The sequence below is a fragment of the Gymnogyps californianus genome, chromosome 10, assembly GCF_018139145.2.
Source record: "Gymnogyps californianus isolate 813 chromosome 10, ASM1813914v2, whole genome shotgun sequence".
NCBI lineage: Eukaryota > Metazoa > Chordata > Aves > Accipitriformes > Cathartidae > Gymnogyps > Gymnogyps californianus.
Window position 1 is genome coordinate 26,601,849 of NC_059480.1, and position 12,980 is coordinate 26,614,828.

Here is a 12,980-nt window from a genome sequence, read left to right on the forward strand (position 1 = left end):
TTTTTAAGGAGCATTTTTATTTCTTTAGGATTCTGCAAGAGTTAACTGACCTATTCTCCTCTTTCCAGCTCTCCACCAAAGGCATCCAGGAAACCTTCCTGGCAGCACAGCGTAGGAGAAACAGAGCTGCCTTTCCACACCCCAGACCAGCAGAAGCCAACAGAGTCCCTGCCCTCAGCTTCTGTCCCCATAATGACCTTTTTTTGTAGCTAAGCTTTGATATATCCGCCTTAAGTTATTAGGCTCCTTTGCTTCTACATTAGTCATCTTTTCAAAGATACTTACCCGATAGGGAACCGGGGTACAAGATGGCCACTGAACTCCAGAGAGCCCTACGGAATTTGATGTTTCTAATAGGAGGTATCAGCAGCAAGGGCCACTTTTGTCTAATCATTGCATTTTGCAGAGCTTGCAGAGCCCTAATGCTAAAACAAACTCTTTTTTTTCCCTGTGCGTTGCCCACTTACAGACTCTTCCAGCAAGAACGCAGGCTGCGCTTTCACACTGGATACAAATGCCAGTGATTATTCAGTTTTTGGAAAATACTCATAATCATAAGGAAACAGGAAATCACTCTTTGATGCTATATTAAAATAACAAAATAAATCAACCGTCCTCAGGAGCACAATTTTTTTTGCCAAGACTCAAAGCAGCCATTCCAAAAACATGTTAACGTTGCCTGCTCCCCCCACAGTTCTCCAAACCATTGGGAAACACATTGCCAACCCCTGCCAGGGAGTGAAAATCTGAAATTTATCGCTGCCCTCCAGCAAACCCTCTGTTACAGGAACTACAAATAAACTTGGTAACATTTCTTCAAATTAGGCCACTGAGTCCCACCAGGCAAGCGGCCAGAGCACGGCTTGACTTGCATGGGGTGTTGGAAAGAGCAACGGGGCTGGGACATCTAAACTCAAGCATCTAAACTCACAGTTAAATACTGAGACCACTTAGGAAGGTGGATAGATTGGTATTTGAACTAGAAATCAGATCCACATGTCAGAGCTCTGTTTTAGGAGGGTGGAACCAAGCATCCCCGTACTTTCCCTGGTCTGATCACATTTAACATGTAACATCAGATATTCTGACATAAAATCCCTCTCCTACTAGGATTTTGTATTTTTAAGGGACAGTCAAGAAGTTCATGCATGTGAAGTGTTCTTTTTTTTTTTACATTGTGAATTTGAGGCTAGGATGGTAGAGTTAGAAAGAGAAGCCTGGACTGGCTTCCAGGGTTATATTTTGCTGTTACTAATATGTGCTACTTACTACTCATCCATAGTTCTGGTGGGAGGGGGGATAATATAGGAAGCGTAAGGCTGTAGGAAAGTCCTGCAAAATTTCTCTCTGTGAGAAGAATCAATTTTCCCTACTTTCACACAGAAAATGTTTATTACACCAGAAGGCTGACAACCGGTATTTGCTAAGCAGAAAAAGCTCCTGTGCTGGTTTAGGAGGCAGGAGGATGTGGCTTCCATGAAAATATTGCAAATAACCTAGAAATTCAACAACTGTACATTTCCAAAAGGAGACAACCTTGTATCTGTTAATATGTTCCCAAAGCTGAATTTTTTCTTGAGCATGGCCAAAAATTGTAGTTAACCATGGAAGTGCTATACATTTTTATATACTGTCAGTTTTTATGATAGCTATATACTAAAACTTACTATTTTTAATTATTATTACACAGTTTAAATGCTGAGAAAAGGAATAGCCACTTAATGTCCATCAGCTTTTTTCAGTGTGCGATTGCATCTGGGAAATTTTTATACCTAGAAGTCTGATTTTATTTAAAAGCACAATGTATATGAGATGATTGTTTATAGTTTAGCATAACTCTGTGGTAACACAACTGCGTATTGTCAAAATTGCATAATTTTGTTTTCACTTGGAGAAAATACTCCAATAGATGAGCACTCAGAATTTCATGAATAAGGTCTGAGTGTTCAGATTTTTTCCCTAGCATGATCCCACATGTGAAAAAAGATATTACAGTTTCTGTTTCAATATCAGCATTTATTGAAAGGAAGGATTAAAAACAACTAAAGATAAGAAAAAATCATCACTTATCAAATAAAACTGTCATATTCACATACTTACTAAAATTTATGTGTTAAATGATTTATAGTCAAAGATGTGTTTACATTTTAGCATAAAAAAAGAAACTAAATATCTTGAAATATGAATAATGTTATGGCATGACTTGGCATTCCCTCTGAAGGACTTATGATTGGAGCATTTCATTTCTTGGCATTGTACATTTATGCCTTTACTCCTTCTGCATATCTAAATACAAATGTCTTCCAGACAACCCTTATAAAAAAAAAATAAGAAGGTGCCAGTTGGCACTTTCTGTGAAAGCATGAGCTCTGCTTTGATCTCTTATAGGAGAAAACCATACATATAACTGCAAAGAACATGATTAATCATCATTATGTTTGTTATCCTTTCAGTAGGCTGAAAGGAAAAAGCACTTTTGACACCCAGTTGATCTCAGTTATTTTTGTAGCAACTGGAGGCACCTCGGTAGTTTATGGCCTCTCAGTGGTTCCTGTTACAAACCCAACTCTCCCAGCGCTGTTATAAGCCACCAGCTATAACCTGGCTGCTCCTCTAAATACAGTCACCTGCATCCCTCCTTGGCTGCCTCCTAGAAGAGGGTGAGAGGCTCAGGTTTGCCTTTAGCTATGGGGAATTTCTTCTACGGGGACGGTAATGAGCATTGTTTAAGAGACGGGATATTTAAAAGCCTGGAGTAGAAACCTTTCCTTTTTTTCCTTCTTTTTGCCACGCATAGCAATGGGAAAAGCGATAAGCCAAAGGGGAGCGTTTCCAAAGTCTCAAGCACAACTTTCTGACAAAGCCTTTGCCACGTGGAAGGGACCTGGGCCCCACTCCTGCTCATCAGCAGGAGTGATGTCCCCTCTTAGCGGCACAGCTCTGCAGGACCCTGTAAACGGCATCATCAGATAATACCATTAATCAGAGAAACAGAAATAAAACTGAGTATCTGTGGGTGGTTTTGAAATTTAAACCAAGGTACAAGAGAAAATATGATGGAGATGTTATACTACATTGCTTGGAATTTTATTTTGCCTGTATTTTATTGTAATTATATCTAAACACAGTACTATGCTCCGTCTATTATGCTAAAGGATAAACAGGCAAAAGAAAGGAAGAATACACTTTGTGTTCCTTGGAAAGAAAACACAAAGAAACAGAGCAACCCTATGAAACTGCTTTTTCCAGAGACCATGCACAGCAAAAAGAGTTTAGTCAGCTAATGTCTGACTTCTAATTGACAGCCAGCAATGCAGTCCCTAAAACGTGCTGTTTAAGCTGACTTAGCAAAGGAGAGTTGGTGATTTTCTGTGGGAAGATGTGCATTACAAACTGACTTGGCATTTGCTCTTTCCACATTATTTCTCAGTCAGAACAATCTGAGCCAGGCTGTTTCATCATCCTTGTGCGCAAAGATACAGAAGCTTGTTGTCAGTGCCTTTTTTTTTTTTTCAGAGGCATGTGATAGCTGAGAAGTATTAAAAAGTGGCACATTATATCTGGAGGGTATCTCTGTGTCACCCTTGTATATTCAAAATAGGTTTTATTTATTGCTGTTGCTTCTTGACTTTAAACTCTCTGGACTTACCTTCACTTTTTCATCTTAAATACAAAGTTGAGCCTCTGAGTGGCTGAATACGTCTGCACCTCTGCCTGAATCAAAGGGCAGAACACGTTCCTGAGCTGAGCTGTCAGAGACCGGGAAAATGGGCTGAAACGCCCCAAGATCCCCAACTCTTTCAAGACTCCACAATCCGTCAAATACTATTTGAGAAGCATTTAAAGGAAATGAGGTTCTTGGTCCACCTCAGGAGCAAGAGCACATTTGGTAGGAGAGACACTGCAGGGCTGCACTTCATCTGGTTTGTGAGTCTGTGCAAGAACGTGCTTAACTTCAAAAGAGAGGAGCCTAAAACATGTAAGATATTTAAGTTTAAAAAAAAAAGATGTATTTTCTGCTGCTGTAAAATGAACGGGCGATGGAAATATGGCTGGCTTCTTATGCACGTCATTATTTGTCTAACTCCTCTCACCATAATTACAGATTAGAGTAAACTATATCTCCCTATTTCCAACATGACAATAAATGCTGATCTATGTAGTAAATTAAATATCCTAATTCTCACAGTCATGATCGATTTAACATTTATCCCTAAAAATGCTCTAATTGATGCATGTCACATTGATTTGTCTTCACTAGGACTTACTCTATGTGCAATCTTAACTAAAGTTTAAGTTCTATCATCTGATGTATAATTAAAGAATCATCGTTAGAGAAGCAGTGAGCATTTCTACCAACGTCACAGCTGGTGGAATACAAACACCAGAGCTGTCCTCTTGTATGGTGGCCCCGACAGGGTTTATTTACACACAAGCAACCTTAACAAGTAAATAAAGATATAAAATCAGAGGTAATCATGTTAAATAAAGTGGACCACAAAAGGTGCAGCACAAAGTTACCAATAACACTGTTTTACTACCGTTTACTGTTATCGGAGTCCATTGTACTGTTCTTCGTGCATTGGTTTCTTAAAGAAATACAACTTTAAGTAACAGCTAAAACCGCAAATTTTGATCCTACTGAGAAAGTTGGAAAACCTTCAGCTGCCCAGTCACTGTATCACAAATGTCTGATATCCGAGTGGCTGGTTAAAGTTTATAGCCCAGATTATGGAAAGGATCAGACTAAAGGTCATTATCTGGGCTTTGAAAACAGATAAACCTCTGCCTGAGTCCGTATGACCACGGGTTTTCATGGAAACGGTGAGATTTCTTTACACAGTCTCACTGATCTACAGAAGCGCTCTCCTAGCGTGGGATTCCTGAAACCACAAAACTCTCATCGTCACCAAAGCACAGAGGATTTCAAATGTATCAAATATTTTGATTTTGCTTTGGGAGGGAGTCACAGGACAGGGAAAAAATGAAACAAAAATTATTGCCGTAAAGTTTAATAGAGGTGCCCCAAAAGAGGGGCACCAACCTAGCTGAAGAAGTTTAGGATCAAGCAACAAAGGAATCCAGAGAGCCTAAACTCACTCCATCTTATCAAATGCTACAGCTAATTTAAATTAATTTTAATATTGTTTTTCTAAAACCTACCAGTATATGCAGTACATCAAAATGCATCAAAAATAAAAATTATCTTCCTGGTCATAAACTAAGACAAATTCCAGTTCTCATCAGCAGCTGAAGTCCAACAGAGCTTCTCTGGAGTTATTAATATCTTGTCACCAGCCAGACCACTGTTCATTAAATATTCATCAGCCACGTAGGAGATTTCAGCAGGGAAATATTGTGAACATTATGTTAAGCAGACAATACTTCAGTGTTGTCTCTTTTTCAGAAGGTTATTCTGTGATGTTCCTAGGCAGGCAGATTTAGTCTGATGAAACATAGCTACTGAAAAATTGGTGAAAAAGTTAGACAAAAGGTAGCCTCCATATTTTAATCTCTGATCAAACAAGCAGTTTTGGTATATAGGAAACTGTGCGCATAAATATGTAACTACATTGTTTTGTGTTAACCCAAAACAACAGACTACAGCATCTTATCTCTAGAGATGCAAGACACTGGAAGATGGATAATAATCTGGAGATACAAGCAAATTCGAAGATGGATAATAATATTGGTCTTAGACGCGGAGTTTCTACGAGAGGTGTTTGGGATTGTAATGTCACAGAAGCAGAAGTGGTAAATTCTTCCTGGAAATTACCTGGGATTTCAACATTTTTGCTGTCTATTACTGTACTGGTATGGAGCAATAGGAATTTAATAGTGCCCAAGCCCAGATCTGCTGGAAGCACCTCTGAGGCTCCCAGACTCATCTCAGCCATCTGACCCGCTCTTTTCCCAGCTGGGAGTACATAAGGATTGTCTGAGCTTGAGAAGAGAAGCCTGATCTCAGCACTAAAGCTAATGGGAAATTTAGACTGAAAAAAAAAAAATAATTAGAAAACAATATAGTGGTTGAATATTGAGCCAGAGGTCTCTCATTGAGTTGTAAGGGGACAAAATTATTCAGTTATAAGGGGCACAACCTGCTTCTGACTTCATCAAAATAGAAGCAAGGCTAATGAATATTTGTCTTACTTTAGCCATTACTTTCCAGAAGGTCAGGCTGATAAGAAAACATAATTGCAGAATTAGGTATTCTGAATTTTTTAATAGGAAAATCATAAGTCCATCATATACTGTAATAAAGCATGAACTGATGCCTACGTATCAACTGTGTGAGTCCAGAGGTATTTTCACCTGGGAGCTTATTTTCAAGGAGTAAGAGCACAAAGGATTTTGACCATTCATTTTAATTATAATCTGTGAGAACTAAGGGCACAAGTTAGGGAATTTGAGCCATCTCTTCCAGTACCTAAAACGATGTTTTTAAATTCTTCCGGAATAAAATCGAACAGAAATATCCCTCAAGTTTCCGCCCTGGAATATGGTCTAATACGGAATACTTCAATCTCAAGTCAGCATGAAAAACTAAAACACTGATATCTTCCATGGCCAGGCAGCTTAATGCTAAGCTATAACTGCTTAACCGCGTGGCTCATGGTGTGCCACTGCCTCGTTTCTCCCCAGGGGACAGGCTACATGGCTTGGGTACCGCAGTCACACCTCTGCCGTGACCGTCCCCCAGCCAAAGCCATCCAGGAGAGACGGGGGCCAGCCCGGAGGGACGGTCCCCAGCCCCCTCAAGGAGCTGTGCCCTGCTGGCAGGTACAGCTGAATGCCTGTAGAGATATGCTGACAGAGCGCTTTGGTCTACGCTTTAATTTTTTGTCAGAGAAAAATCTTCGGAAACATATATTTCATCAGAAATTTACTTTCCGCTGAAAAATCAACCAACCAGCTCCTAAAGACAATTTTTCAAAAGCCTGGATCATCCAGTAAGTCTGGACGATTTTTAAATGCAATATAGCGTTAAATAAACTTAGCCCTCATGCGTGACATTTATCAAGAGCCCGCGCAAAGCTCCGCCCTTTGGTTACAGCATCGGGACCGCGGGCAGCCTTTGGCATCCCCTGGAGAGCAAGATGTTAGTGCGGGGAGACTCCCCTCGTACCCCACTCGTGAGGCTTCAGGCTGTGTGTACGCTCTTTATTTACAGGGCACAACGTTTGAAGTGAGTGCTCACATTGCGTAGGCTTCCCCTGAGCTTTTATGGTTTCATCCCCGTAGGGTTTTCTTCGCTGACAATTAACACCATGCATTTTCTGGAAGCTGTTAAATAAAGCCAATTTTTTCTTCCTACCTTGATGGATTTCGTTCAATAAACTGCCTTGTCTTGAGTAAAAGCGCTGGTGGAGTACGCTGCACAGATTTGACTTTACACACAGTTTACTATTGCCAGGGAGACAGATATACCAGGCTGCTGCCTAAATCCTGAGCAACAGCATTAGAAATGGCACAAGCCAGAACGAAAAGTTCATGGTGCAAAATGCTCTATTTTGGTTTCCTGTCAAATTGTTCATTTTTGTTGTGCATTTTTCTTGCATTTGGTCTTACAATATTTTTATGCACAGGAATCACCATGGTTGCTTGCCTGTCGCTACAACTGGGACGACACTTTAGCTTTGCATACAGAATGCTCTCCTTCTCCCTTTTTCACCAAAACAATTATAGTAATGTAAAATGTCATGTCAGTAAGAAAAGTTTGCTGGTATTCTCCTAATTATGCAAAATTGCTTTCTCATCACTCTGCTTACCTCTGTTAAACCTAAGTTTCCAGCTATAATTGTTCCTTTGGGCTACCCAAGGAGGTGGATGCTGTGAAGCTGGCGGTTCACGTCTCCCTCCGTGCCATTCCCGCTGTGATCCCGGTGTCTCCAGAGCCTGCAGAGGAAAACCCAGACTGTTTTGCAGGTACAGAGAAGGTGACAGTGGAAAGGAGCTGTAATCCTTGGACCCCACACACCACGCGCATCCACATACACGCTCATTCATTTTCCTGGGAAGAACCAGCCACAGAAAGGAAATGATCGTTTTCTAAATCAGTCAGACTTGGAAGGAGGGATAAACAATTCCAAATTTGTAGTCTCAGGACTTTTTTCAGAAGGAGGAAGGAAAGCCTTTAAAGTTTACCAGCAATAAAGTTATAAAAAGTAATGAACTAACAAGAATATCTGATGATGGAGAGCACTAGATAACCTAAACCAACAGTCCACAACCCACTTTCTCTCTATTCTATGCACACAAAGATGTTTAATACGTGCTGTATGATTGTGACATTTTATTAAAACAGAACAGTTTTGTCCATGTGGTCCTTTAATGAATTTGAAACATTATCGAGGATATCTCTTGTACATGACAAATGGAGAAAGCTGGCTGGCTGAGGGCTTCTGCATTGATATAAATGTATTTTTGCACTGTTGTTGGCTCAGTCTCAGGCTTTGCCATCTGTAGCAGAAAATATTTCATGTGAAGTAGGCTCTCGACTGTGGTTAGATAATAAAGGATTATACTGAAAAGGTTTGTCAGCAAATATCTGCAAGGCTGCTCCAACCAGCCTGTGTGGCAATGACTTCAGCAGACCTAGGGAGAGGTGATGGGGACTGCAAGCACCCCTGTTGCACACAATATGGCATAGCTACTTATGGCAAGAGATATCCATAAACGTTAATATTTAAGCTAGACTTTTTTTTTTTTTTAAATCAAGCACGTAATTGAAAGAACTTTATACTTCTGATAATATGGGTTGCATCCAGCTATGTATTGGAATAAAAAGATAGCTGCAGTTTACTCAGTGAGGGCCCTATTTAGCATTCCCTGCTGCCATAAAAGTCCTATTGTCTCCAGCAGGAGATTTGCCTGACTAAAACAAAAGAAATTCTGAATAGGGACAGAAATAACCAAGCACAATGCCCAGGCCTTTCATCGCACCCGCCTCACCCTGAGCCCCGCGGGGCCGGCAGCAGGCACACGCTGCCCTGTGCCCCTGAGACTCCTGCAGACACCCAGCCCGTGCCCCGGGGCATCCCGACCGGCATCACCTGCAGCTCCCTCGGGACATCCACAAGAGCTGACCCAGGGCCTCGGTTTTGGCAGCAACGGGTCCAGCAGGCTGTCTAGTAGTCACTATTTTTTGTTATTTGGTGGAAGGGACACATACCGACGAGCGTAAGGCTGGTGGGGAGGAGGGGATAAAAGCCAGAGAGGGAAACTGTTGCAGTTCCTGGATTTGACTTTGTGTCGGCTGCTGCAGCGTGTACAAACCCCAAGAAAATAAAAAAAAAAGAAAATCGATAGAAATAAGATCATAATCTGAAAACATCTCATAGCTGAGAATAATCTATACAAATGTTGCATTTCATCAAGCAGGCAGAGTTCCCTCTCTTTATGATAATCATCTCCGAAAGGAGGGATGTCGTCATCTCTGCTATTTCAATTCTCCTAAGTAAAAATAAAGTAGTGATTTATCATCCTTATCTGGGTGTCACATAAACAAAGGTGCATGCTTATTGTTTACTCTCGCTTTCCAAATGGTGATGGGATTTCCTTCTGAAGGGGCAGAAGAGAACACGATTCAATTATCTTCCCCGCGAATTCAAAGAATCAGTACTCCCAGCGTAATTTTAGTGTATAGTTTTGGTGACTGGGGTAGATGCTGTTTCAACAGGAGTCACAGCTAATGTGATGAATGTGTCAAGGTCCCCCACCCTGATCTATCGCGCAGGGGTGCAGCGGGCAGGTGATGGAAGCGGCCTGTCAGAGAGAGACAGATGAGAGCACCTCGCGCTCCAAACCCAGCCCCTGCCTCCTGATAAGAAACAAGAAAAAACATTAAAAAAGTAACTTACTGATTTGCCCAGGGTTTGGTTTTTTTTTTCTTTTTTTAACTCACTCTATTTCAAGTAATACCATCTTCATTAAATCCAAATGTTCAGGTTTCAACTCAAAGTCCCAGAAAAGACTGTGACTTTTTTTTTCTTTTTAAAGAGCAGGGAAGGAAAAAATCACAAGGACTGCTGGAGAGTCAGCAGCTCCTCAGGTTGTTTGGCTTCTATTTTTTAATGCAATGTACATGAATTAGACAAGTAAGAGGCTCTGTCATATACTATCTATTAAATTCAATAAAAATGGTATTCTTTCAATTAAAACTGGAGATTGAGCATGTTAAAAAATTAGTCCCTTGCTGTCCCTTCCTGACCTCAAGCTTTCAGTAAAAAATTTGGAGCTGAGCAATTTATCTTGGTCCCAGGGAACTGATGTGGGAGGCGGATGCTTCCTCACTGCAAGCCTGTTCAAGCACCCCAGCAGAAACCAGAGCCATCCCCCACCTCCCGGATACCCAAACTCTGGAGCCAGAGCCACCCCTGAGCCTCACGCTCCCGTGAACCCCCGGCACATGTTCTCTCCCCAGCTCCCAGACCCCTTCGCTGCTTCTTCGGGGGCAGCCAAAACCTTCCAGCAAGTAAAATGCAGAAAACCTCCCCCAACACTGGTATCTCTCTTATATTACTTTACACTGTGGCATGTGCCAGAGTTTTTGGATGGGAGCTACTGTTTCATCCATCTGGCTCCATAGAAAAGCTTAATTGCACTGTGCGGTTCTGGGTACTGAAAGGCAGCTGGAGCATCCGCCAGCCTCACTGGTGCCTAACCCAGAAAAGTATTTCCAATATCGAAACGTCAAGAGCAGTAAGGATTGTTTACCTTCGTGACAAACCTACAGATGATTGGCAATCACATCCTGATGGGAAATCAGAGGGGCAGGGATACCCTGCCTACCTGGTAGGGATGAACTAATGTTTAGTCTCTAAAAGAGGCGATGGCGCAAGTCCTTCAGCTTTCGGGTAAAAATCTTCAGAGTTTCCCCGCCCCCATGCCCCAGTTCACTCATTTGGTAGCTGGGTTTTTGCACTAGTGGTTGGGAGTTACTAGGAAAACTCTGCATATGTTTTTCAAGCTGATTTTCATTGTTTCATGTATGAATTTAATAAATCCGGGCTGTTAAGAACAGTCCTATTTTATCTATACACATTGTGCAGTGAGGTCTTGTCTCCTTCCTCTGTATGTACATTTAAATTAGCAGAAACTGTATATAAAATGATACTGTGATTTTCAGGCAGAAAAAAAATATAAAGGTTTGGGGTTTTTTTTTAGTAAATAACACGGCATCAACTTTTTCATCTAGGGAGTTTGGTTCGTTGCACCAAAAGGCTCCCCCACTTGTAGGTGCTCTGACCAAAAAACTCAGCAAATCAAAAGGGCAAAGCTCAGGACAGATAAGAACTTCAGCCAAAACGTTCTTTTATGATGAATCTTGCTGCAATAATGTATGGCAGCACATTTTGTAGATTTAAGATGTTGTTTGTAAGCCTGTAAAACATCCTTATAGAGAGCATATTCTTTAACGGAGAAAGCTACTTTCTGACAAATATGCAAAGCCGTATCATTTATTTCAATTCCCTGATTCCATCGCAGCTTAAAAACAGCAGAACACACTAAATTTTAGTTGCGGTAATTACAGTAACACCAGTTTTTTCCACACACAAGAAATGATGTTCTGGGACATAATTGTATCCATGAGGCTGCATCCCCGTATTCCATCACTCCCACTGCTGTAAAAGCTAATGTGGGTCACAGTATGTTTCATATACGTTATAAGAGCAGGTCTAATAACCTTTTTTTTCTTTTCCCCAGTTCTGTATGCTTTATCACTGTAGATGAATGTTAAGGTCTTACAATGAGTGTCAAGGTAGGATATTAAGCAGAATTAATGAAATTCATGGTCAGCTTTCTGCCTTAAGAAAAAAATCCCAATCCTTTGCCTATTTTACCTCTCATTCATTTTTTATTTTGTCTTCCCAGAATTATAAAATTGACTACCAAGGAGATTTGTAGACAATTTTAGAAATGAATTGATAGAACTGGGATTAGAATTTTTGTAGGTGTTCTGATGGTTTAATTAAATTTTCTGTATCTATAATAGATATTACATACTATAATTATATAATCATAATTTCATGTGGTTTTTTCCTGACGGGAAGAGCTTTTGTAGTCCATAGTATTCTTTTTTTCTTTTTAAGACCGTGGCAGTCAGCTATTAAAACAGATGCTTCAAACACTGTGCTGGGCTGACTGCCAGCTGCTTTTGCATGATTCTACTGACTTCCGTAGGGCTACACCAATACACACCAACATTTTGAGAAAAGAACAGTGATTCCACCTGACCAAGCCTCACTCATGTGGTTTTATGTAATTAAAGGGTATTTGCGTAGGAAGCTGAAGGTTCAGGTAAGGCCGCTGCTGTCTTTTTCTATTGCGCACCTTTCTGCTGCGTTACACAGATGACAGAAATATTGTCTTAAATATGACTGCGTGCCTCAAAATAATGCCAGGAGCGTTTACCTGGCACGCACGTAACTGTATTAAAATGTCCAGGTTAATTTTGGTACAGATAAAATCCTTTGGAGTTCAAGAAGTCACGATTAGTCACAGACACAAACTATCGCCTTAAACATCATCTTGAGTTTCGAAAGACCTTCAGCAAATTGCAAGAGGTTTTTCAGTGATCTTCAGACAAAAACTACTCCAAATAGACTTTTGGTTATTTCTTGAGGTGTGTTTGTCAAGAAAATACAGGTTGAACACTACTGTTAATCATCTCCTCTACGTTTGAGTTGCCAGACCTCCAAGAATAGAAAGCCAGCAGCTAGCTGTTGGGGGCTGGAGGTTATTGGGGAGATTATTAAATCTTTTCCTGTCTTTTCCCAAAGGCTTTAAAAGCAATGCGAATGCTCCAGGTTTCCCTGGCACACAGAGGTCACGTTTAAGCCTAGTTTATGGTTCCACATACAAGCCACGCGAGAGAAAAGTGAAAAGCAAATCTCAGGGGGGTACGAAGCCATGTGAAGCAAAAGGCCAAGTCCCCGGGGAACTGAACTCCCGTGTTTTGCTTAGCAGAGAGTATA